Here is a 27096-nt window from a genome sequence, read left to right as displayed (position 1 = left end):
CTCCTCCTCATCTTCTAAGAGGAGTGGTGATTGGCACTGTATACCCCCCAGCATGCGAGATGAAGCAGTTCTGTTGAACTGCTGCCTGGTACCGTGCCGAGATCAGTGAGAGCCTATACCATCGACTCGGGTGCAAACTATGGGGCACCTGTAGAGTCTGGTACCGATGAAGTCTGCACCAGAGCAGACTCTCTCCGTTCCAGTGGCATCAAACTTGCTTTACCTCTCAGTCCCAGACCCTCCACTGGTTCCAGAGTGCTCTGGTGCCATCTCTTCTACTGCATCATCCTCTGTTGTGCCCTTGGCGCCTTTTGGCTGCATTGTAGAGCTGCCAGGTTTGTTGGCACCACGGTTCGCATGTCCCAGGCCTTGGATTATGGAGTGGAGGCCAACGTGGGGCCTGACGCCAAAAGCCTCCTTGACACAGGTGTGTACTTTGGTACTATCATCTTGCTGTTATATCCCTTCAAGTTTGATGCAGCCCTTAGCCTTGGTACCAGGTGCAAATGTCTCTCATTCAGTACCACTGGTGTGCTGATTTCTCCCTCCTCCCCCCATTCCTCTTTGGTGCTGATGCTGCCCCTGCATTGAGCTTCAGATGAGTCTAACCATTTGCCCTGTTGGGGCTGGCTCCCCCATTGTCACCAGAGAACCTCCAGGATTCCTCACGATCCAGTTTGGGTTGCCCTTCCCCTTGTCATCACATAGGGACCAGAGATTGCATTTGGATTACCATTGGACCTGAGCTCACTTTATGTCTGGAACTGCAGTCTCAACCATCGACCACAGCCCATGTATGTTTGAAGTCACTAGGCCATATAGCTGCATGCACACAGGTAATCCAGTTTGCCATATTGTGCCTTCATCTTATTCAAATGTGACTGAAATAGGTCTATCATCCGAATAGTCATCCCTTGGGCAGACTGGTCCAATTTCCTCCACTATGGACTCCACATCCTGGACTCCCTATGCTGGTGGATGTTTCAGGGAAATGTGTAAAAGGGTATTGCCTTTGCTCAGTCCCCACTGACCAAAGCTGTAGTCATCAATGCTTGCTTAATAGGTTGGGCAGCACATCTGGGGTCACTGGAAGTTCCAAGCCTGTGGTCACAACAGGAAGTTTCTCTGCACATCAGTATGCTAGAGCATTGTGCTATCTGCAGTGCCTGTCCGACTTTTCCAGATCATATCCGGGATGCAGTGGTTCTCATACTCACCGACAATACCCCCGTGATGTATTTCACGAGCAGATGGAGGAGCAATGTTTGCAGGAGATCTGACAAGTCTTGCTCAATAGTAGGAAGCCCTCCACCAGAGTGACCTGTTGAGCCAAGTGGAAGTGGTTCTCGATATAGTCGTTAGCCTGGAAGTTCAACTGAAGGTGGCTTGTACCCAGGACATCTTGGGGAACCAGTTACACCTTCAGTCTTCTGGTCTTGCACTTAGTTCATTGAGAGTTCACCTGGTGGCATTTTTGGTGTTTCATCAAACCCCATGGCAGTGAGGTTCTTGAAAGGAATCACTTGTCTTCACTTGGTTAAAGAGATGATTCCTTTGTAGGACCTTAATATTGTTTTAGCAGCTCTTATGGGATGTCCACTTGAGCCTCTAGCAACTTCTTTCTTCCTTTTGTCAGAAAATTGCCTTTCTTATGGCAATAACCGCTAAGGAGAGTGGATGAGTTGCAGGATTTGATGGTGGAGCCTCCTTCCATGCAATTTTCTAAAGACAAAGTAACCCTGCGATCGCATCCTAAGCTTTTATCAAAATGGTTTCCTAGTTTCATTTGAACCAAATTATAAAGTTACCAATGTTCTTCCTTTTAGCTGCATTCAACACCAGAGGAACACTGTCCTCACACGTTGGATGTCGGGGTGTTTAGCTTTTTATCTGGATAGGACCAAACCTTTCTGCTCCTAATCACATTTGTTTGTTTCACATGCAGACGGAATGAAGCCTCAAGCAGTCTCTTCAGCTGATCTCCAGGTGGATAACTTCCTGTATCACGACAGCATATGAAGTAGCCCAAGCTGAGCTTCCTCAAAGGTTGCGACCTCATTCCATGAGAGCCCAGGCAATGTCAATGGCATTCCTATACTGGACATCAGCAGGTCTGTCACTTGGTCCTCGATGCATACTTTTACAAATCAGCATGCCGTTACTGCTCAGATCAGATGCACACTTTGGGAAGGCAATCTTTCAGTACTTTTTTCAATAGGCTCTGAACCCCTCCTCCTACGAGTGCTGCTTGAGTCACCTCAGTAGAATAATACATGGCCACATCATCTTGAAGAAAATATTGTTACCTACCTACAACTGTTGTTCTTTGAGAGGTGATGCAGATGTGCATTCCGTGACCCACGCTCCATCCCCTCTGCATTGGAGTCTGTGCTTCTGACATTCGATGTGAAGGAACTGAGAGGTTCAGGGAGGTGCAGCCCGTAGATGGCATGGGGAAAGACTAGGAGCGCAGGGCATAAGCACTGCTCCTACAGGCACTGTTAGGTGAAGTTCTTCTCTGGTGTGCTGGGCAGACACCTAAGTAGAATACACATTTGCATCATAGCTTGAAGAATGACAGTTACAGGTAGTAATGTTTTATTCTTCAAAAAGTTCTAGACTTCTAGATGCCCTGCAAGGTCACTCAGAGTCCTCCTACTGCCTTATACAGGAGGAGACAATGTCTTTGCTGAGGCGGTCCTTCCTTTTTTGGAGGGGCATTTGTAATGCTAGTGAAAGGTGCCCTATTGACAGACTGAAGCCTTCTGCACATGGAAGAGGCTGAGCCTGGACAATAGCAGTGAAGTTTCTACACACTGGCTTACTGCTCCGCCACAACCCAGACATTAAGGGACTCAGTTGAGAGCTGGCTGAAAGGGATTCAGTCTCTGAGTTTGTCTGCATGGCAGCCAATTCATGCCAAGTGTGGTGCAGATGTTTTTGTGGTAATGACACATGCCCAATACCTTGTGGACTAACACTAGCAGCTCATTTCATAGAGTAGGACTGGGCAGGCATCAGAACATTTGTCAGAAAATGCTGATTTAATGAAACGGAAACGTTGTGTATAGAAACGTGTAGGTGTAGGCGTAGCTTTCATCAGGTAGGCTTCTCAGGTCCAGGATGGAATAGAGAGACCCAGTAGCCCAGGGGTTGGGGTACTCACCTGCTGGCACTCTTGCCTGAGCCTGGGTCTTCCACATCCCTATATTTTTCTAAAACAATTCTTATTTTCTGCCCAGCCCTATCCCATGAGCAGTAAATAGCTATCAGATAATTATCTGGTCCTGATTGACCTGGCCTTGATTTGAATGAGCAAGCTGGGTGTGCAAGGTGATGTACCCTTTTACCAATCCCCTGAGCTATCCTGCCCCCTAACCTCGTTGAAGCAGCTGTGTTTTAGAGTTGGTTCGGTGCCTTATCACTTTCCATACATGTCTGACTCCAAATCCAGGCAACGATTCCTGTTGGCAGAAATGTGAATTCTCATGTGTTTTCCCCATCCTTTCTTTGATGAAAACATGTTGTCATTGGTGACCCTGCAGTTTCCATCTGTAGGGGGAAATTGCCATCGATTCATTTAAAAAAAATTGAAGTAAAAATGTTTTTCCTGAAGCCTGAGGACTGGATGTTTTACAGACAAACCCAACAGCTGGTAGCTTTTTGGCACAGCTCTGCCTGGAACCTGCGACGTGCTGTGCTAGGCCTCAGAGAAGGGCAGCGCTGATGGCACCGTACAGGGGCAAAGGATGAGGCAAAGGGGCTTGAACCACCATTCTGTTGTCGGGATTCTGGGCAGCTGCAGGAAACCGTGTGACTGGTGGTATCAGAGTAACCAGGGCCCCCTCTAACTTAGTCACCTCTCCAAAGCTGACTGTGGGCTGCTGCACAGCTCTCAGCGCTGTGAAGACATACCCCAGGAGGCTTCTTCCAGCCCCGCACAAACTATTCCTATGCCATTGTTTGTGAGAGGAGCAGCATAGGCAATTCTATGCTGCTGTTGCACTGAAGTAATTCTTCCCCAGCTCCTTATGGCTTTATAACAGCCCCTCCATGCTGCTGGATCCATAGAACGGGCCACCTGGCTAGTCTCCTAGACTCTAATTTCTTTAGCTCCTAGACCCCACTGCCCCCTCTCACCTTTGCTTAGGAAGAAATGACTTGCTGCTAAAAGGAAGTGGATGGGATAGTGACTATAGAAGATCAGAATTAAGGCTGGGGCCTGAGACTCTGAGCCATAAAGCCTGGCAGAGGAGAGAGACGTTTGTTTGTTTTTTCAGATTTCCAGTAGAAACCTCCCTTCTGTTTCCCTCCCCTCCCCCTGGGTGTTTCATTAGTGGTTTGCTCTTTGTAATTAAGTTGCTGACCTGCTGATTCAGCTGGTTTTCCACTGACTCCACAAGGAGAGCCTGCTAGCTTGGCTCAGCATTGTGTGGGTTCTCCTGTAGCATTTTAGGAGGTGGGGTGCTGGCTGAAGGAACTCTGTATGTGTGAGTGCTCTTGGATGCTTTGGTCTAACTAGCATGTGCCATTGCCACCCCTCTGCATCACTGTCACTTCTCTCAGCAAACCCCTTTCCCTGGCAATGCCTTCCCAGCTGGTGATGCCCCTGCTGCCTGCCTGATAAGTGATTTGTCCATCTCCTGTCACCCACCACATTCCCTGAGGGGGCTCCGCCAGCTGCCTAAACCTTCCCGCTCCCTCACGCATGACCTGACTCCCTTCACCGCTCCCCTTTACTTGCCAAGGAGCCCAGCAGTCCCATGTGGCTGGAAAAACCCTTCCTCTCCCAGCTGTCTCGTCCACGTGTTGCTCCTTGAAAAGTGCCCCGACTCCCTCTTCTGGCTGCTGAGTGTCACCCTCCACCTGGTGATTCTAAGGGCCACGCTCTAGCTAGGCACTGCTCAGACAAGACTGGCTGGCTGCTGTCAGGCCCTGCCTGCCCGCCTCCCATTAAAACCTCTGCCCACGGATCGAGCCTGCATTGTTGCACTTGGAACAAGTGGGACAGGAATCCCATTTTGGATCTTTGCAGGGAGCATTGCTCAACCAGCTGGGATCATTTACAGAGCAGTCTGAGCCCACTCTGTAGTGGGGCACAGCCTGAGTGGCCTCCAAAAGGGCTGCAGGCTTGGAGAGTGGGGATCAAAACTGGTTTTCCCTTGTTGCCACCGGGCCAGCCACATGTTAAAAGCTTAAACATAAAGGAGATCTTGCCTTGTTTGCCAGGATGGGGCATGCCCTGAGGTGACTTGCCATCCTACTGCTGTACAGGCTCCTGTCCTGAATGTGAAGAAGGTCTCTGGAGGAACTGCTGCTTGACTGGTGTGTTCAATTTCCAGTAGCCCTGGGCTTGCCCGATGTGCTTACTGTAGTGGAATGATGTTAGCAAGAAGTTGATGGCATTTGAAATGGCTGACCGCTAATCAGACCGTTTCCAAAGTCAGGCTGGGGTGTGTCAGAAATGTGGAGGTTCAGGATTTTGTGTTCGGGCCCAGTCCGCATCTGAATCAACCTCCTAGGCTAACGGCTCTTTTGTCTGCTTACTGCCTAGCTCAGTTCTGGTTTCTCACCCCCTGACAGTCCTGACTGTGGACTCACTCACTGATCAGCCTCTTATTTTCTAATGAATAGTGTGAAAGACAGGATGGTGCCTGCCTGAGTTTGTTGTAGGCGCTAAGCTAGAGGTCATACCCTAGGGATAATCAGGATGGAGTGCTGAATTTGGTGTTGGTGCAGTCAGGGAGATGTCCCAAAACTCAGAAAGGCAAAAATGTGTACGATCTGATCCTTGTCTGTTTCACTTGTTGCCAGGCTAAGCCGCCTATTTGCTCTGCTTCTGACTCCCGCTGGTGCCTTAGACTGCTAGCATTTAGAAGCAGGCAGTAAAATGTACACTTAATTAGAAGGATTTACTAAAATGTGAGGATCTACTTTCAGCAAAACCTCACTGGTGTAGTGAAGTTCATGTATGGCTTCAGTAAAACGCAGTGTCCAGAATGTAAGTTGGGTTCTAGTGACCATTCCTTTTGGGATCATGTAAAGAAGGAAAATGGCCTCTTAACACTGCTTCTTTCTGATAGTGCAGCTCTGGGAGGCTTCCCAGCATAGAGAATCCCGTGTTGGCCTTGTGTATGCTACTCTCAACTAGGTGACAACTCACTTGCTTTTGACTAGAAAAGCACAGACACCCCCACAGCCCTTCCACCCACCTGTTGGAAAAGATTCTTCATTGGGGTTGGGTCGTCATCTTCAGACATTAGAGCTGACAAAGCTGTTTGATTAGGGTGCCTCATGGAGTTCTTCCCAGGCCACACACAGCCTGGCCCTGGGACCTGGAGCAAAAGAGCTTCCTTCTTTCTCTGCCTCCAAGGGAATAGCCCTGTGTGGGAGGAATTCCCTGGTAAGTGGGTTTTCAAGGCCTTTGGGTGGTGTTGGATCAGCACAAACTGGGCCAAAAATCAGACCTGGCCATATTGTGAAGTACTGCCTGTGAAGGGCAAACTTGGGTTGGAGCAGTAAATGGACAGACTTAGGGGAATAGTGTCCCGGCTAGATCTCTCTGTCACTTGCCATCTGTTGGGGTCTGAAATGGGGAACTCCGCTTGTGACCGGTTGCCAGCTAGACATGGAGCCATTCATCACTATAGCAGCCAGTTCACTATCCATTTATAGTCCATTCATCCAACCCATGTTCTTTAACTTGCTGATAAGAATACCTCAAGGCTGGCGTGGCCAAATGTGTGAAGGCGCTGGGCCAGGAAGAGCAAACGGGCAGCATAGCATAGCAAAAAGCAAGGTGGGGCCCTTGCTGTTTCATCTTCTTTCTGTGTGTTAGTGTCAATTGTTAATGAGCTCTGGGAGCAGCCACGTGACCTGGTGCTGCCCAAGGTTTGAATGGGAGCCGTGTGACAGTCTGCCCATGCGATGGGGTGGGGGACACAGTGTGCTGCTATGGAGGGACTCAGGTTGATACATACCAGCTCCTGGGGGAGCTGCTGCCCTTCTGCTCCAGGGGAGTGAGGGGGGACTCTGTCTTCACCATGGGATGCATGGGCTGATCTTGCAGACCACTTTGTAGCCTTAGGATCTGCATTCCACCTGGCTTAAATCTGCACCGTAATCTCGGCCTGTGACTTTTGGTCTTTGTAGCATATGGCTTTACTAGAGCAGGTGGGCAGTAAGAGAACCCCTTAGCTCAGGGGCCTAGTGAGACCCTGTTTATGAAACGGACACCCCATCATCTATGGGGTAAGTGAGCTGTATTGCTACTGGTTGCTACTAGATGGCACCCTAGGACAGGACGCAGGCACAGTTCTTTAGACTAATGCTAATTTTTCATTGAGAATCTCTAGCACCTTGTGCTGTGGAACAAGAGCACTGGTCTTGAACAGGGCTGGGTGGAGATTGTTTTTTGAATTCGCAGACTGTTACCAAACTTTCCAAACCGAATCACCCCTGAGCAGCGAGGCAGCATGAGAGGTGGAAGTCTGCACATGGTAAGTATCCAAACTGGTGTTAGTGCCTGAGGAATGGGACCTTGGGGATGAAACGGAAAGGGTCGGATCAGCATTAACGTGCAGCTTTGGCGTGAGAAGTGTTGCTGTAAAAATGACATCTCTTTACGCAACAGGTCAGCTTCCTGGCTGCATTCAGGGATGCGTCATCTTATTTTAGTGACTGAGACTGGGATTATCATTGAATGTCGGTGGGATTTGAGTGCCCAGCTCCCTGAGGCTGCTGTGAAAATCCTGGCTTTAAGTTTTTATCACTCTTTACATCTCTTCTCCCTGCAGAGTTAAAGTGGGTTATAGTCTAGCTCACATCATCTAGAGAATTAGTCACCAGTTCCTGCCATGTTACGCTTGTATTCAGTGGGATTGCCTGGGTGTAACAGAGGTAGAATTTGGTGTAGAGGATGCTTGTTACTGATGACACTGCATAAGCCAGAAAGAACTCAGCCTGACGCTCAGATCCCAGCATGAAGGGGAGAGAGGTGTTCATCCCAGTATTGCAGAAACAAGTCTCTTCTGCTCTCTGAAATGTAGGTCTCAGTCTGCAGTTGGGCTGGCTTCAGTCAAACGAAGCCTGAACTGTCAAACAGAAAGCAAGCCACTTTAAAACAGACACGGTATGGTTTCCAAACCTTAGACAGCCTTCCTGTAACCACTATGCCCCTAGCAGACTGCCTGAGCGCAGGCCGTGTCCCAGTGCTCCTGTGTCTGAGGTTGTTTCAGAATCTGCAGCCCCTGTTGTGGTTTGTCTGGGCTAATCTCCAGCTGTCCTGCACAACCCCCAGCTTGCCGGTGAGTGATGGCTTTGGGACTTAGATTATGCCACGCGGTTCCCTGTTTGTACACTGGAGCAAGAGTAACATGCTTGAGGGAGCCAAGTGAAGTGTCACATTCATGTCTTTATCACAGAGTACATGCCCCAGCGGCCACACCAAACCAGGGCTGGGGGAGGGAAGAGAAGGCAGCCGTCCCGTTGCCGTCAGCTTCAAGGCCAGGTGGGGCTGAATCGTCTGAGCCCTGAGCTCCCTGCCTGGAGCCCTGGCTCCTCACTGTCTGAAGAGAAAGGCATTGTATTCCTTGGGTGGGAAACTCTCGGGTTCTCCCTCCCACTGCTGTAAGGAAGCCCAGAGAATGTGAGCTTCCTGTCACCTGAGGAGAGGGCAGAAGGTGGGTGGCCGGCCCCACTGGGTGAGAGGGAGGGAGAAGCACTGAGCACGTAGGAAGCCTGAATTCTCAGTCCTGTCCTTTCTAGTTCTCCTTTCCCCTGCGTATCTCCAGGTCCTTTGCTCAGGTGAGTGAATTGTATCCCAGCCCCCTCTAGAAAGGAGCCAAGTACCATCCACCTCACTATTATACATGTAACCCTTCTGCCAGACCGAGTCGGCAGCAGCAAGGGCCGGATTCTATATCTAGGGATCACTCTCAATGATATAACACCAAACTGGCTCAAGCCCCCACCCAATCACCTGGGAAATTACGCACTATCCCCTGGGTGCCCCCCAAAGGACAATACTTCCCCTCTCAAGCACAGAGTCTGAGTGTAGAAAGAAACCTTTTAATAGCAAAAGAGAGGTAACACAGCACTGGTTTGGGAAAACAGTGCAAACAGAGTTCATGAACTCAATGAGCCAAACACCTCCCAAAGTACGGGCCTCTCCCTTCCTTCTTCCCTCTGTACTGACCGGAGTAGTTGCAATGTCTACCTCTTGCATGTGGCTCCGCCCCCTATGCTGCTCCTGTCAGACACAGGCGTGACCAGGCCCCCTCTGCTGCTCTTTCCTACCGCCTTCAGGCCTCACTGAGTTCCCGACCGCTGGCAGCGACTGCGCCTGTTTCCCTCCAACTGCACCTGCCAACCGGGCTGGCACCAACTGTCCCAGCCTCTCTGCTGACTGCACCCACTGTGCCAGCCTCCCACCAGAGTTGCCTAGTGCTCACTCAGCTCTGTTAGTTGTCAGGCAAGGTTTCCCAGATCCTCTACTGGTTCCGCTCGGAGTGATTTCAGCTCATGGGTAAACCCTTCTGCTGACATACAGGCAATGCCCCTGCTTTCAAGAAACAAAAAGACTCCACGATGAGTCATTAATTCTACCTTTTAATACCGGGCAGGCAGAGGAAGAGAGTCACTCCATGCCTGGGGGCAGCCCTTTGCCAGGGCCAGTGCAATCCCAATAAGAAACTGCTCTACCTCCCATCTGTTTCCAGGCTGAAACATCTGTCTGCCACCCTTGTGGAGCTCTGTTTAGTTTAGGGTGCAGATTTTACCATAACAGACTAAGCACAGTTTTGCTGACATCTGTTCATACAATCGAAGGACAACATTTCATTACCCCAGCAGTTAACACAAAAGTGGTTTGTAGTCCAAAACCAGCCCTGCTAACCATTTCCCATTATGCTCAGCACCTAGGTGAATTATGCTAAATACTTAATTGTACTCATGCAGATACAAAGCCCATGCAAATAAAGTGCCCCCCTTTCAGCTGCTGAGCAGGGAGAGTGCCACTGAGACACTCAGACCTGTCTTACATACAGAGGGAGAAACCGAGGCGCAGAGGCAGTGCGACTTGCTTGATGTCACAGAGGAGGACAGGAGCAGAGCCAGGGAAAGAATTCAGGCTCCTGACTTTGTTCCATGCCTTAGCACAGCCCCATCCTACCCTCCCCGCCCCTCGTTTAAGGGAGATGATGGCCCCCATAAGGGAAGACCAGTGTCCCTCAATGGGCGGGAGTTTGGTAGGGAAACTCAGTAGTGCCTCGCTGTCCTTGGTATGTGATGAGAAATCTCCCCGTCCCCATGGCTCACCAGCACTCATGTCCCTGTGTTAAATGGTGTTGAGCAGCTGCTAGCACTCTAAATAAATCCACTTCTGAATGTGCATCACTGAGGGGAGGCAGGCAAGCAGGCAGGCCATCTCTGACCTCTAGGTTTAGTGGTAATTTGGCAGCTTGCTGGAATCCCTCCTCTGGCCGTAACTTTAGGAAAGGCTGGGCCTCCTAAGTGGCTTGTGTCCTGGCTTTGGAACTGGGAGGCTTTGACATTGTGCCTGGTTACCCTTCTCAGTAAAGTTAGCAGCAGCTTAATGACAGAGTTGAGATAAATGGGCTGTAGCTGCCAGGGAAACAGAGTGGAATTTAATTAAATATGAACAATTTGCCAAGTTCAAAGGGCCAAAGCTCTTGGATCAGCATGGAATTTCTGTCCAAAAATGTGAGAGCATTTTTCTGTAATCTACCCTTTCTGCTCCCTGGAACCTTTGTATGGATGTCAAATTGTCTCTGCTAGAAGGATTCACTGGATTCACTGAAAATGCTTGGAAGTGTTTAGCCCAGGACTGAGTCCTGCAGGCCCCAAAACTCACTGAGAATGGGTGTGAGAGTGAGGGGGGAATAAGAACATTTTGTATTGCTTTGGCACCTGCCAGCTGGGACTCTTCATGGCTAGTGGTGTCTTAACACTGTGTCCCAGGAAGGAAGTTATTTTTATCTGTTTTGCAGATGGGGAAACTGAGATACAGAGCTGTGAAGCAGTCTGCCTAAAGTCACAGAAATTCTCTTGCAGAGCTTGGACTGCCATTAGCCAGCTCTGCTGGAAGGCGGTGTGTCTTAGTGGACAAGACTCTGGTCTGGGACTCTGGAGATGTGAGTTCTATTCCCCCCTCTGTTACTGCCCCTACTTCCCCTGTCTTCATGCCCATTTATCTGCGTTGTCCAATTAGATCGTAAATGCTTCAGGCCCAGGCCTGTCTGTACAGCGCCTGGCACAGTTGGGGTCTCTAGGTTCTACTGTCAAATAAAACATCATGGATTCACTGTCTGCTGCTTTAACCTCCTATCATCTGCTACCACTGATGTCCCAGGCATGACAGGTGATGGGCAAACCGGCTTGCACTATGCACTAGGAGCTGATCAGCCCCTTTCCCCCAAATTGGAGCAGCAGGGTCAGCTCAATGTGCTGCTCTTCCTGTGCGGTGACTCCTCGTGGCCAGGCACTACCAGGTTTGTAGCTAGAAGACCCGCTGCTGAAATTCTCCAAGGGAGGCTGATCTCCTGAGAGGCGCAGCCCGGCTTTGTAGGTTCAGAGAGGTGGGATGAGCAGCTGTACTGTTTGACTGAGCTGAGCTTATAACCCACCACCGCAATCTGCCCCACTTGGCGCATCCCCCCAGCACTTCTCACCAGCCCACAGGCCCAGTCTCTTCTGAGGTTGGTCTCATACAGTCTTTGACTAGGTGATGTTGCCTGCAGGCTGAGCTCCTCTGGCAGGTCCCCCTTACACCTGCAACCTTTGTGGGGTTCTCCTGGCTGGAGCATTGGCACCCCGTGACAAGGCGCTAACAACCTGTGCTGCATCTGGGGGCACGGGAGTCCTTGTCTCAGGGATCGGTACCACAGCTCCTCTTACAGCCTGAGACAGGCTGAAGTGCAGCACCCCCAAGCCAGGGGAGCTGTGCCCACATCATCCTGCTGATTGCAGTCAGGCACGGGGTTCCAAGGCCCTTCCCAAAAGGCCCCCATGTCCCTTGCTGGGGTTGATGATACAGAGGAAGTTGCAGATGCTGGGCCACGTCCTCGGCTGGTAGAGCTGCGTGTGTTTCTGCCAGCAGTGGCGCTATGCTAGGTGACACCGGCTGGATCCAGGGGTTTTAGCCTCTGCACCACCTAGCAGCTGCTGTGGTGAGGTTCTTAGGACCACGCTGTGTGGTGGGGCCACGGTTGCCCCCTATGCATGTCTGTCATCTGGCTGTTTGAGAGCTGGGTTTGGTGTAAAATGTATCATGGGACCGAGGGGTTAGCCAAGGCGTGGCACTGGCTGAGCAGCTGCTGTGTCGTGGGCGGCTTTCCTGCCAGGACTGACAGGAAGAGGGGAACAGACAGTTCCGCATTAGCCTCTGCCCCAGGAGATCTGCTTTGAGCTCGGGGTGACATGTTAGCCTGAACTCTGCGGGGAGGGGGCCCATACTGAGTTGTGCCCCAGTCACGAATAGGTGTGGCTACAGCAGGTATGGATTATTGAGCGGTGTACTCCCAGGAGAGAGAGCAAAAATGTTTAAAGTGAATTAAAAATTGAACTGCAGCACAGCGCTGCCTCTCGCTCTGGCTCTCCCTAAAAGCCAGGGCTAGGCGAACGCCAGCAAGGTGTGTGTGCTCCGAGGGGGCGGCTAATGGACTGCAGTGATGAGTGGGTCACAGTTCACTGCGTCTGTATTCATGGGGCCTGGCAACAGGGATCCACCAGGTATCTTCCTGGCCTGCTGTCACGCGGCTAGAACGTGAGAGGCTGGTGCATCCACTGCTTTTTCGGTTGCGTTACGATGGCCCCTGGAGGTGCTAGTTGCATTGGGTGCAGCGGGAGACCCAATCGGGAAGGGGCCTTGTCTCCATCCTCACTTCTTTAACTCTTCTGGTGCATTTAAAATAGCTCCGCCCTTAGTGTGGACAGAGTCCTACTGCGCTTATACGGGTGTGGCTTATTCCTACCTGGGAAGGGGGATGAACTATACTGGTACAAGGCACCTTTTTATACTGCTTTAACTGCGTCCACACTAGGGTTTGTACTGGTGTCCATGTATCAGTAATGCTGAACTGAAGTAATTTATACTGGTACAAAAGCCATGTGTTGAGCAGGGCAAGCTGGAGGGAAACTGAGGCATCGAGGTGAAGTGACTGGCCAAGCAGGTCAATGGCAGGGCCAGGAATAAAACCATGGGCTTTGGAGTCCTGGGTGAATGCTCTATCCACTAGGTCATTCTGCCTGTGAGGTGTCCTGGAATAGCGGGGTGCAGGGGTGGTTCTCCCTGTTCTGCTATTGAGTATCCACGAGGGGAGATGCGGGACACGAGGGGAGAGGGGGAATAGATCGGGGCATACGTAGCCATCTGCCTAGGTGTGCTGTGAGCTGGCAGGGCTGGGAAGGGGGAAAGGTGGGGGTAGCACTGCTCTGTACGAGTGCTGGAGCTTTGGCCATTGCAGTCAGCAGTTCTGTGGCCGAGATCATAAATGGAAGCACTTTGGGTTTTAAATGGACTGTCAGAAAGCATTTGGTGCGGGCAGGACGAGGCTGGAAAATGACAGCTCATTTCAGCTTAACAAAGAGGCTGACAAATACTGAGTGCAGAGAGCTGGAGGCTTTTCAGCTCAGCCCTTCGCTACTGCCCCCCCAGCACATCCCCCAGGCTGTTCTCTGTTCTGCTGGGAGAAGAACACAGGCAAGTGAGACAGGGCCTGGCAGGGAGTCACTTCCTGCCCTCAATTCATATGGCTGAGGAAAAGCTGCTGGAGGGTGCCTGGATTTAGGGGCTCCAGAGCCTGTCATGAGTTGGCAATGGCCAACCAGCCCCAGAGAGTGCATATGCCTCCAACCGGAAATCTCATCCCAAGGTGAGGGAGGTAGGGATGACCACAGAGCCCAGCAACTCAGGGACTAAAAGCTTAAGTGAGAGTTTGCGCAGGGGATGCAAGGTGCAGAGACACCTGGGGTGGGGCCATGTTGCACTGACAGCCAGGGCAGGTGCAGTGGGGCAATGGACACAGTGTGGTGTCCCAGGTCTTTGAGTGCGTGGATTTGGATGCGAGTGAGGGGACGTGCTATGCTGAACTCTTTACTCCCCAGACCAGCCTCCCTTCTGCTAATGAAGGGAACTGAGTGATAGCGAGTGGGGTAAGGCTCATGGTCACTCCACAAGGCAGGGCTGGAAGTGCAGTAGTTAGCTGGAAACTCCCCATGAGCTGACACTCTCCAGTCTGCCGAGCGAGGCTGGGCTTGGGATGGCCATCGCTGTGAGCTCCCCCAAGGCCAACACTCCTGCAGCTGTCCCTGGACTGACTCCTGATGAGTGCGGCTGGGATTGCAGTGGGGCCCAGAGCTCCTCCACAGCCAGCACATCTTCGTTATTCCTGGCAATGTGTCCTGTCGCCAGACACTGGGACCGCAAGACCCATGAGTTCTCCCAAAGCCACTCTGGCACTGTTCCCTCCAATGACTCCTGCTGAGAGAGGCTGGTGCTGCAGTGGCTGTTAGTTCCTGCCCCCAGGGGTGGGTGCTGTACATCTGGCATATGCGTTCTCACCCTGGCGGCTGGGGAGGGCAGCAGCAGAAGTGCCAGCTGAGTTCCTGTGGGTTCTGCATTGGCGGAGTTTGTTGTCAGGAGAGAGAGAAGGCGCCTGACTGTGCTGGGCTGGATTTCAGGGAGCGACGCTGTTGTTAGAGGTGACCTTTCCACTGAGCATTTGCACCCTTTGTCCCCGCGCACGATTAGGGTTCCTTTTCCAGAGTGAGTGAGTGCATGTGAGCTTCTGCGAGAGGTAGGTGAGTGTCAGTATGATAGACACAGCCACAGTTTGGCAGCTCGATCCCAGGAGATGCATTTGAGAAGAGCAGAGAGCTTTGAGCAGCTTTGTTTATCCTCCTTGCTTCCCAGGGATCTGCCCCCTCCTTTTCTGGTGTCACTCACAGCCCTCTGCTACTCCCATTCCACCTTAGGGCACAGGGCTCCAGACACCGCTTAAGGCCCCTTTTAAACCTTCTGTTCAAGGTTTAGATGGTGCCGGGTGATGTGCAGACTGTGTTCTTTAGGGTGATTCTCACCCCTGGGTGACTTGCTTTCTGGTCCTTTTATATCAGTTTTCTCTTCCACCTCTGATGAATAAGTAAGCAAGGAAATCTGCAGTAACACAGGGTGGACTTTCTCCCCCTCTAGTGGCTAGGCCACATAAGAGGTGACTGAGTCCACTACAGCTCCCGGCTTGTGGGAGTTACTCTGTTAGCACAGCGAGCTTAGGGTCAGTACGAGCAGGGTCGAGGCGGAGATGCACCGGCCACAGCCCGTCGAGTCTTCTCTGGTGCCTGCATCTCTGAGCAGGGAGCCTCCCCCGACTCCAGGGAGTGCCCCTGCTGACACCGTTCACACCAGAGGCTTTTCAGGCAGCAAGAGCCTTTTTGGCCTGCCTATGTCACCTCTGCCCCCGCTCCACCGAGGGAGAAGGGGCTGGTGTCCCGGGGCAAGCCTGTGTTGGGTCCCCCCGAAGGGCAGTGGAGATCCCTGGTATGGGGAGGAAGATCTCGCGCTAGACGGCCACTGGGGGTAGAGCAGGATGCTCCCCCAGCAGTTGCTCCAGGTCAGAATCATTGAGCTGACCTGCACCAGCATGGGATGTGGAGTCTCCCTCTCAGCGCCGACGTTGATCCCCAGCACCGGAGGCAGCGCATGCCAGAAGGCGGCATTGGTTGAGGTCCACCAGGCAGCGCCTGGACAGCTCCAGTTCCCGATCCCTGGCACTGAGGAGCTCACCCGCACTGAGGTGGCGCAGAACTTGGTCACTGTCGGACGCTCAGCACTGAGGGGTTTGCCCACACCGAGGCGGTGCGGAACCCGGTTGCCATTCGAGGACCCCGCACTGCGCAGTCCCTGATGCAGAACCTGGTCACCGGAGTAAGGCTCGGCACCGCAGAGTTTGAAGTGGCACCGGTCTCGATTACCAACAGGTAAGCAGCTCCGCAAGTCCTTGGTACCGAGTCTCCGGTACTGAGAGCTCTTTGGACTGTGCCTCTGTCCATCGGCTGCTTGCAGAGATGGAGGCGGTCCTTGTCATCCTCCACGTCGGAGGCGGTAAGAAGATGGTCCCCAGCACGGCAAGACACCCGGGACCAAGGACGGCCACAGCACCACTGGTCTAGTGGCTCAGAGTCCCACAGAGGGGACAGTCATCAGGACAGCCGACGCCCCCATAGGGCGTCACAGCAAGTGGTACTGTCAGCCCCCCAATGGGGGCATCCAGATGTGACCAGAGCCCCAATCCACCCTGTCAGCACGGGTTCAGTCTGTGTGTCCCCCACAGGAGAAGGCCCATAGACACCACTCCTCAGACGAGGAATTGGACCCCATGGAGGGCCCCTCTATGAGTGCATCCCTTCAGCGGGCAGGGGAGCACCCACAGGATGTGCCTCGGCAGTTCTCTTCCTTCTCCCCGGACGAGGCAGTCTCCTGGGACCACATGTCGCCACTGGAGGGTTTCAGGGCACACCAGGAGCTGCTCAAGAGGGTGGCCTCTAACTTGGGGCTGGAGGTCAAGGAGTTAGTGGAGACTGTCGATATGTGCTGGCAGCGGCGGCCCCAGCGAGAGTGGCCCTACCAGTCCACGATAGGGTCCTCGAAATTGTTAAGGCCCTGTGGCAAACCCTTTCCTCGGTCACTCCTACATCGAAGGTGGCTGAGAAAAAGTATTATGTCCAGACGATGGTTTCGAGTATCTCACCCAGCCCCGGGAACCCTGGTGGTAGACGTGGCCAACCAGCGGGACAGGTAAGGTCAGCCTGGTTCCATTCCTGAGAACAAAGACGACAAAAAATTATGGATTTGTTTGGGTGAAAAATTTATTCCACAGCAGCCCTGCAGTTCAGGATTGCCAGCCATTAGGCCCTCCTGGGGAGATACAATTTTATTTGTGGGACTCCCTCAAGCAGTTTGCTGAGGCCCAGCCCCAGGACTAGGCCTCAGTCTTCACTACCATCCTGGATGAAGGAATCATGGTGGCTAGGGCAGCGCTCCAAACGTCCAGTGACGCTGCTGACTCTGCAGGTAGGGCCATAGCCTCTGCCATTTCCTTGAGGAGGTAATCATGGCTGCAACCGTCAGGCCTGTCCCAGGAGGTGCAGCAATCAATCCAGGACTTCCCCTTTGATGGGTCGGCCCTCTTCTCCAATCAGACCGATGCGAAGCTGCACGGTCTGAAGGACTCCAGGGCCACACTTCGCTCCTTGGGCCTGTACACGCCCCAGGCTCCCAGGGGGCAGTCACGGCCCCAGGCGCAGCAGCGACCAGGCCTCCGCCTAGGCCCTTTCAACCCGACAGAAATAAGGGGTTTAGAAGATGGAATCAGTCCCCCAGCTCGTCCTCAGCCCCCCAGCAAGGGCCCCCCAGGGGGCCAGGCAATCGTGGGAGACAGTTCTGATGGTGCACCCAAGGGTGATGCCCCCACTGCTCTCTTGGACCCGCCCCACCCTGTCCTAAACAGGTTAAGGGCATTCTATCCCAAATGGGCAAAGATTACATCGGACCATTGGGTCCTTGGGATAGTCTCTGTGGGCTACGCCGTACAGTTTACCTCTACCCCCCAACAACCCTCCACCTCTTGCAGGAGGTGGACACCCTCCTCAACATAGGAGCGGTGGTTATGGTTTCTCAAGGCAGAAGGGGGAAGGGGTTCTATTCAAGGTAATTCCTTATCACCAAGGCAAAAGGGGGTTTGAGACACATACTAGACCTGTGTTGTCTGAACAAATATGTCAAACGATTTGGGTTTCGCAGGGTTTCCCTAGCCTCCATAATCTCTTCCCGGGATCCAGGAGACTGGTATGCAGCCCTCGACCTCAAGGATGCATACTTTCATGGGTCCATCCTCCCCAGCCACAGGCACTTCCGCTGTTTCACAGTGGCCTATTTTCGGCTCCAAGGGTGTTCACCACATGCAGTCCAGGTTCCAAGTGCAGGGGAGCGTGACCCTCATATGCTCCATGTGCAGCAGGCTGGGACTGCTCATAAACAAGCAGAAGTCTACACCAACCCCAGTGCAATGCATAGAACCCATTGGGGTCACCCTGGACGCTTCCCAGGCCACAGCGTTCCTGCCTCAGCCACGTTTTGAGACGATGGTCTCTATCATCTCCCAACTACACCAATGCCTCACGACAATAGCCAGGCACCGCCTAGAGCTGTTAGGCCATATGGTGGCCTGCATGAAGTGGTTGGCCTCGATGTACGTGCTGAGCAGACACCCACTGAATTGGGTAGTCACAGTTCCCCCCGTCCATCCTAGCTTCCCAAGACTGGTGGAGATCTTCCAGGGCAGTGTTGAAGGGCGTTCTGTTCAGGGAACTGGTCCTGTCGGTCACCCTAATCTCCGATGCCTTGGATGTGGGACGGGGGAGCCCACATCAGCCAACCTGAGCACTCAGGGGCTCTGGTCGGGGGAGGAGAGGTGCCTGCACATCAGCATGAAGGGGCTGAGGGCTATTCACCTAGCATGCAGCGTGTTCCTCCGATTCCTGAGAGGCAGAGTGGTACAGGTGCTGACGGACAACACCACAGCTATGTTTTATATAAACAGGCAAGGAGGGGTGTGTTCCTTGGCTCTCTGCAAGGAAGCTACCCCTCTGTGAGACTTTGCCATGAGGCACAACTTCCATTTGACTGCCTCTCACCTCCCTGGAGTGAGGAACGACAAGGTGGATCGCCTCAGCAGGTCTTTCTACCCCGCCACGACTGGTTGTGGCACCCGGAGGTAGTGACTATGATCCTCCAAAAATGGGGTGTTCCCCAACTGGTCCTATTTGCGTCGGCCCGGAATGTGAAGTGTCCGAGGTTCTGCTCGCCCGGGCTCATGAGACCGGGTCAATTTCCGATGCATTCCTCACTGACTGGGCGGGGACCCTCATGTACACATTCCCGCCCATTCCACTCCTGCCCAAGGTCCTACTGGAAATAAAGAGGGACAGGGCGGACATCATACTCATCGTTCCGGCCTGGCCGAGACAGCACTGGTTCAGGGTGCCGCTGGACCTCTCGATCGTCTCGCCCATGGAGCTCCCTAGGTGGCATGACCTTCTCTCCCAGGACCATGGTCACCTGTTACACCCGGACCTGGACTCCCTGCACCTCACGGCCTGAGATCCAACAAGTCCCGCTGGGCAGCAGGAAACCTTCTACACAGGTCGTGTATCGGGCTAAGTGGAGATGGTTTACTTCTTCGGCGGGGTCCCAGGGCATTCAGTCCAGCCTCTTGCCTCTGCAGGCGATCCTGGAGTATCTGCTCCAGCTAAGGTGCCAGGGTCTGCTGCTGACCTCGTTGAAGGTTCGCTTTGCGACCATCAGCCGCTAGAGGGGAGATCCCTGTTCTCCCATCCCATGTTGGTCAGGTTCCTAAAGGGGGTGGAGAGGCTTTATCCGCAGGTCCGTAATCCAATGCCTTCCTGGGATCTCAGCTTGGTCCTCTCTAGACTCACCTTGGCTTCATGCACGCTGCTCATGCTTTCATGGAAGGTAGCCTTCCTGGTGGCCATTACCTCAGACAGGAGAGTCTCCGAGATTAGGGCCTTGACCTAGGTGCCCCCTTATACAGTATTCTATAAGGATGAGGTGCAGCTGAAGCTGCACCCAGCGTTCCTGCCCAAGGGGGTTTCCCAGTTTCATTGTAACCAAGATATTTTTCTCCCCATGTTTCTCCAAAATCTCACGGTTTGGAGGAGGAGTGGAGATGGCATTCGCTGGACGTGAGACGAGCCCTGGCCTTCTACATCGAGCGTACAAAGCCGCTCCAGAAATCGATACAGCTCTTTGTCGCAGTGGCGGACCGGATGAAAGGATCATCTGTCTCCACCCAGCGTATCTCCGCATGGATTACATCCTGCATCAAGTGCTACTACGAGCAGGCGAATGTATCACTTCCAGGTGTCATCACAGTGCACTTCACCAGAGCTCAGGCCTCCTCTGTGGCCTTCCTGGAGGGAGTGCCCCTGCAGGACATCTGCAAGGCCACCACCTGGTCATCAGTGCATACTTTCACATCCCACTACGCCATCGTTCAGCAAGCGAGAGAGGACATGGGATTCGGCAGAGCCGTGTTGTGGGCAGTTCACTGGTAACTCCTACCCACCTCCGAGGTATGGCTTGTTAATCACCTATATTGGAATGGACATGAGCAATCACTCAAAGAAGAAAACAAGGTTACTTACCATTAACTGTTCTTCTTCGAGATGTGTTGCTCATATCCATTCCACACCCACCCTCCGTCCCCGCTTTCAGAGTCAGCAGAAAGAGGGGACTGAGGGGCCATAGGGCCGGCAGTGCTTCATGTGCCATGGCATGCGCGCGGAACTCCAGGGGGCGCCGGAGCCAGCCCTACGGGGTCTACTAAGGGGAAAAAAGTTCTGGGAACCATGCATGCCAGCGTGCACTCACCTGTATTGGAATGGACATGAGCAACACATCTCGAAAAATAACAGTTACTGGTGAGTAACCTTGTTTTCAACATGGTCACTAAATCAAGAAAAGGAACTAAGGCGCCTAACTCACTTTGAGGATCTGGGCCTAGAAGGTTAGTTATGGCAAAGTACTTCATTGTCACACTCAGTGTCAGACAGTGGAGAAAATCTGTTGCCACCATTTCTGCCCTTTTGCTTCTCATCCTTCCCTAGCCTCGTTTCTCGTTTCCCTAGTTCTCGCTTCCTTGTCTTTGTGTCACACTTCTTCCCTCTACACTTCCTTCCCCACAGCAAGTTCAACCACTGAGCTTCTCTACTATCCCTTCTCTATTCCAGCTGCTAAAATGATCAGCAATGGAACAGCTAAAGTGTCTCTTTACTTGTCGCTCCAATGGGTTTAATAGAATAAAAGGAGTTCACACCTCTCTGAGCCATTGTCTGAAGACTGTGGAAGGCTACCCTTTGGAAGGCATTGCTGAACCTTCAGTTTGCATTTGGAAGGCATGTCTGGAAATGGGCATAGGTGCCTGTGGAGTTCATAGAAAATGGGGTGCAGGGATATGGGTGCCAAATGAGTCGCTCTCTGTTTGGAACGAGGGAGGTATCTTGTGCCTGTGAAATGAGTGGGGGGATATAAATGCAAAACAAACTGGCGCAGGCATCGCGGATGGGTAGAAAGACTGGGAGTGGAGTGAAAATGGGTGTAGAGTGATCGTGCATGAAATTTAAACATTGAGTGCATGGCGTCTGCAGGAGTGGAGCAACAGGCAAGTCTATGCAGATTTATGCATATTTATGCAAATTAATGCACATATGCACATTGGAATCTCCTGGTTTTTTCCCAGACATGCCTTTCATACAGGCCACTGGCAGGTAGGTCTTTCATGCCTCCCATTTCCCAGGTTTCCTTGTTTCAGAGGGACACACCTTTTCTCTTCCTCCCCCATCCTGTTCCTCTCCTCTCTTCAGTGCTCTTTAATCACCGTTGGGTTTTTCCCTTTCCCTGCCAAAAGATTTATTTTCTGGCTCAGCTCTTTAAAAGAAGATGCTGATTGCAGGGGCGTGGGTGGGATCTCACTCGCTGCTTTCTGGGCGCTGCACTTGTGCTTTTAATCACACTGCTGTCAAACTCCATTAGGAGATTTGAGCATCTTCCCAGTACTTCTGGTCCCAGCTTCCCTCAAGCCCAGCCTGAAATGAGGGCAGCGCCTTGGCTCTAAGAGAGTGATGGATGGAGAGTGATGTCTTAAAGAGACAATGCCCTCCATCTCCTTATCTAGCCTGCCTGCCTTTTGTCTTCCTGGGCTGCCAGCATTCTCCCTTGCACCTATTGTAGGTGATTGCCAGAAGGGCCCGGGGAGGTGATGGGCAGGGGTACCATAGCTGGGGGCTTGGAGGTCACGTCTGCATTAGCATCACCTAGCGTTGCTGAGTGGAAAACCGAAAAGGGGGGAGTTGCCTCACTACCAAGAGCCTCAAACCAAGGGCAAGGGAAGGAAGGATGGTCAGGCCATCATGGAGTCTGGGGCCTCTGATGCCTTCAGAAGAGGCAGGAGCAGTTCCCTCCGCCTATCGCTGCCCTGATGGCTTGTTCAGTAGAGCAGCCTTATCCCCTCTCAGAGCACAAACCCGGTAGCAATACGAAGTCTGTGACTATCGGAGGACTCAGATGATCGGGACCTTCTCTTCTGATTAATTTTAATGGCAGCTTCCGTAGGCAAATCTCAGCCTTCTGTCCTCTCCGGGCCTAGAGTGCAGCCATATTTTCACAGGCCCACCCTAACCCCACCTCTGACCCCCTGTTCCAACAAACACAGCTGAGGGTGTGAGCCCATTCTTGCCATGCTACCTACTTGTCTCTGTGCATTCTGGGAAAAAAAATCTATCCCAGAATGCCTCAGCAGAGGAAAATAGCCAGGGGAAGCAAGCAATAGGGAGGTGGAAAGCTGGAGCTGTTCACGTTTGAATTCTGCTGATGATGTCCTCCTTCCACCCACGTTCCAGAGACAGGTTCCTGAGTGTCTAGGCTCGCCTGGACAGCGCTGCCTGAATGCATCACCTGTGTCCTGGCCTCTTTCTGCTTTCTGCAGCTCACACTGTCCTTCGCTTGCTAGCATGCTCAGAGTGGCCTTGTTCTGATCTCATATGGTGGTGATTTCAGGGGGGCTCCATTGACATCCCTGAGTGAATTGGGTCCTGCCCCCCTGTGCCAGCACAGGTGCATCCCAGCTTGAGCTGATTAAGATGGCAGGGTGCCATTTAGGGCTAATGAATAAAAGGAAGACAGCTGTGATTAGGGAGTTGTAGGTCCCAGGGAAAAGCCAGGGCCAGGAAGCTGAGAAGGGCTGGCCTGCTTATCCACACAGAGGCTTGGAAGCCAGAAAGACTCCTAGGAAGGACTCTGGCTGGGGTGGCTGTCTTGGCCAGAAGAACAGCGAAGAACTGAGTGTGGCAGATCTCACCAGAACTGGGACGTGAGGTGAGGTGTTGGGCTGGGTTTGGGGACTCTTAGAGGCTAGGTGCCTTGTGTGTGGAATAAACAGGTGGTGTTTGGGGGCCTTCAAGGACTATTGGCACTTATGTGGAATAATAAACCAGGCCTGGGTTGGGTAACGTCAGACCCAGGGTGGTGGAGTCTTTAAGGAGTGGGGAAACTAAGTTGGTAACCCTGTTGTGCCCAGCCACAAGGGGGCACTCAGAGATGAGGGGGAATCTTGATGGGGTGAGACTGGAAAAGGGCCCAGGGTTACAAAATGATTTCTATTCTAACAGCCAGGCCGGATCCAGCTTGTCTCAGGTTGCTGGCAGACTCAGGCAGTTTTCGTTGCAGTGGTTACACTTGGAGCATGTTTTCAAGCTTTCTTTGTGATCCTGAGAGCTAGAAACGTAGCGTCTGTTAAAAGCCAGGTGATTCTGACGTCCTGTAACTTCAGGAGCGAGGCCTGGGTCTGTCACACTGGTTCCTTAATTTGCCTCTGGATTGGTGACACGTGGGAATGTCCCTTCTGCCGCCGTGCTCCTGGGGTGAATCGCTGGTCCAGTGGCTCCCTTGAGAGGCAATCAAAGGGCTGGGGCCTTTTGCATGTGCTGGCCTGTTCCTCAGAGTGAAGAAGCTGGAGCCCCAGCCCTGGAGGGAGGGTGTGACTAAACTGCAGGCCCCGGTCGCTGTGGGATTTGTGGCGAGGGGGATTGGCGTTGGCACAAGCCTGGCAGAGCAGGGCTAAGTGGGATCCCCGCAAAAGGAGTTAATTCTCATTACTTTACCTCCTCGTGCCCTTCGCTATAAATTCTCCCCATGTGCTTATATCTCAGTTTCCCTTTTTGCACCCTCCCCCCTAGGAAGACACAATGTCCGGACTGATCTGTTGTTCAGAGTCACATTGTGCCCGGGCTCAGTTCCTGTGACCCCCTGCCCATGTCCTGAGCTGTGGCTTGTGAGCTGTTATCAGCCCCTGAAGCCACGTGAACCACATGTCCCAGAGGGCATGTTCTCTCTATGTACTGAATTAAGCGGCTTTACCCACAACTTTCCCGCTGATAGAAGAGAATTGGCTGAGCCAGACCCGTCTGCGGCTTGGCTGACAGAGCAAAGGAGGGAAAAGGCCCTTGAGTAAAGTACTGAGTGGTGTCAGCCTGGTGACTCCCTGCCTTTCTAATCCAGACGGTCTCTCAGTCTTGCCTCGCTGTCTGGTCTGTGAGCCAGGGCTTGCCTGGAGCCCAGATCCTAGAACTGTTCCTGATTTCTCTGGTTATAGGGCTGGATTATAGGCTGTGATGGGAGCGACTTTCCTAGGCATTACTGGGCACCCCCATGCAATTTACTGAATGGTGCCAAGGGCTAATTCAGGGGTGAGGCATAATAAGAAGAGAGAGGCGAGAACACTACTCCCTCTCCTGCGGGTCTAACTTTCAACACATCTGGGATCTGACTGGTGTGTCAGGCCCAGATTCTCAGCTCACACAACTTGGCCAGGGTCTGCTGAAGTCAATGGAGTGATGTTGATTCAAACCACCTGAGAATCTCACCGTTCATTCCCGTGTTACTGTCCCTGCTGAGGTGACAAGAGCGTTGATTTTCCTGGTGCTAGGAGGAGGTGACTCCTGGATTGAGTGGGGTGGGCTGAAATTCCACAGCCATGGACTGGCACCCATTGCTCTACCAGCAGCCAGGGTTTCTCTTCGGGCAGTTGGCTAAATTGACATCCCATGTAGGCCACTGAAGTAACAAGTGCCATTTAATACAGATCCTCTCGGGAGGGCTGTAATGTCTCCGTGAGGCCTTTTTTATACAGAGATTCCTAGATAACAGTCCTGGGTGGTGACTGTAAAGATCCCAGTCCCTCCCCCTCCGAATGCGGCTGTGGGTGGGTAGCGGGACAGGAGTGGGGAGACAGATGAATTGACCACAGGATGGGAGAACAGTGAAGGGCTTGGGAGCATCATTCATATGCCAAGATACTGGAGGTGAAGTGGTGTGGCCACATCACCAGAACAGTGACAATTAAGCTAGGAAGGGGCGAGAGAGAAGGGAATCCCTAGGAATGAAAGAACAAGTGGCATACCCTGGCAAGTGGGGAAAACATTTGACTCAGTCCATGGGCACAGCTAGGTATCTCCCATTCCTGCTCAGAGAGCGCTGCCCTCCCGCCATCCCTCTGGCAAACTGCTCGCTTGGCAGTGCCCCATCCTGCTAAGATCTGGAGAAAGCCTCTTGGCTCATCAAATATTTAGACGTGTGCTCATTGGAGGGAGAGAAAAAAAAAAAAATCTACCGCTCATGCTGCTTGCACCTTCCATATTGATTGTTGGCCCCTCCCCACACAGTGCTGTTCTGCTCACTTTGGAGCAGCCAGAACCAGAGCACGCTAATGACTGGTGCTATACAAGGTGATGCTGCCGTGCCTCGATCCTTTGCTTACCCGTCTCACCTGTGTGTGGGGATGGAAGTGGCTACAGCCTGACCGGGAGGAGAGAGGGCAGGGTTGGAGGGGGGAGGGCAGTCCGCGGCTAGGATTCAGACTGTCTCATTCAAGCAGGCGGTCTGGCTAAGGCCTGCATGAGGATCTGTGTTAAGCCCCATCTGATGCTGGAGTTTTACCTGGTTGCGGATATAAAGGTGAGATTCTCAAAGGTCCTGCAGGACGTTGGACACCCAACTCCCATTCGTTCCAATAGGAACTGGGCGCCTTTGACCCTCCAGGGCTAAGTGCTGGCTGTATGGCGCCCTGTACCCTTGCTTAAATGAAGTGATTTTGCTGCTGGTGGAAAGCGAGATCCTTTCTCAGCGGCAGTGGCCGCTTCCCCCCCTACCCGAAGCCTTGTTTCTGTATCACAGCACAGGCTGCCCTTTAGCCCAGGAAGGGAAATTCAGTTTTCAAGGACCATGCGGAATGCAGAGGTTGGTCCCTCTGTGGTGAGGGCCAGTGAGAGGGGTGGGTTAGTGCAAGGTGTGTTTTGGGAACATGGACACCTCTTCGCCAGCAACTGGTCCGAGTCCCAGTGTGCTCATTGCACATGCATTCACACACCATGTTGCTGCAGCGAGATCAACAGATGTGCTCCTGCTGTGGCTTCCATAGAATCACAGAATATTAGAGTTGGAAGGGACCTCAGGAGGTCATCTAGTCCAACCCCCTGCTCAAAGCAGGACTAACTTCAGCTATATCATCCCAGCCAGGGCTTTGTCAAGCCTCAGCTTAAAAACCTCTAAAGATGGAGATTCCACCACCTCTCTAGGTAACCCATTCCAGTGCTTCACCACCCTCCTAGTGAAAAACTTTTTCCTAATGTCCAACCTAGACCTCCCGCCCTGCAACTTGAGACCGTTGCTCCTTGTTCTGTCATCTGCCACCACTGAGAACAGCCTAGCCCCATCCTCCCTGGAACCCCCTTTCAAGTAGTTAAAGGCCGCTATCAAATCCCCTCTCATTCTTCTCTTTTGCAGACTAAACAAGCCCAGTTTCCTCAGCCTCTCCTCCTGTGCTCCAGCCCCCTAATCATTTTTGTTGCCCTCCGCTGGACTCTCTCCAACTTGTCCACATCCTTTTTGTAGTGGGGGGCCCAAAACTGGACACAATATTCTAAATGCGGCCTCACCAATGCCGAATAGAGGGAAATAATCACTTCCCACGTCCTGCTGGCAAGGCCCCTCCTAATGCAGCCCAATATGCTATTAGCCTTCTTGACAACCAGGGCACACTGCTGACTCATATCCAGCTTTTTATCCACTGTTACCCACAGGTCCTTTTCTGCAGAGCTGCTGCCTAGCTCGTCGGTCCCCACTCTATAGCTGTGCATGGGATTCTTCCTTCCTAAGTGGAGCACTCTGCACTTTTCTTTGTTGAACCTCCTCAGATTTCTTTTGGCCCAATCCTCCATTTTGTTTAGGTCACTCTGTATCCTATCCCTACCTTCCAGTGTATCTACCACTCCCCCCAGCTTAGTGTCATCCGCAGACTTGCTGAGGGTGCAATCTACCCCATCCTCCAGATCATTAATAAAGATGTTGAACAAAACTGGTCCCAGGACCGACCCCTGGGGCACTCCGCTTGTGACTGGTTGCCAGCTAGACATGGAGCCATTGATCACTACTCGTTGAGCCCTATG

At 52.5% G+C, this 27096-nt stretch overlaps 1 protein-coding gene across 2 annotated transcripts in view; it reads left to right on the top strand.

Moving 5' to 3' along the window:
* The first annotated feature begins 11034 nt into the window (after window positions 1-11034).
* Window positions 11035-27096, top strand: part of LOC137142947 (protein FAM163A-like) — a 98279-nt gene continuing 82217 nt past the window's right edge. Inside the window, exon 1 of one of the 2 annotated variants that reach the window (XM_067532492.1) lies at window positions 11035-11153. The gene's annotated coding sequence lies outside the window, so the exon portion shown is untranslated. Of the gene's footprint in view, window positions 11154-22925; window positions 22970-27096 lie in introns of those variants that run through there. The other variant, XM_067532490.1, reaches the window with a different exon arrangement.

The sequence above is a fragment of the Emydura macquarii genome, unplaced genomic scaffold (assembly GCF_026122565.2).
Source record: "Emydura macquarii macquarii isolate MOO-44397 ecotype Brisbane River unplaced genomic scaffold, CSIRO-AGI_Emac_v2 contig_3287, whole genome shotgun sequence".
Lineage (NCBI taxonomy): Eukaryota > Metazoa > Chordata > Testudines > Chelidae > Emydura > Emydura macquarii.
The sequence above is the reverse complement of the archived record's forward strand: the minus strand, read 5'-3'. Positions and strand labels throughout refer to the sequence as shown.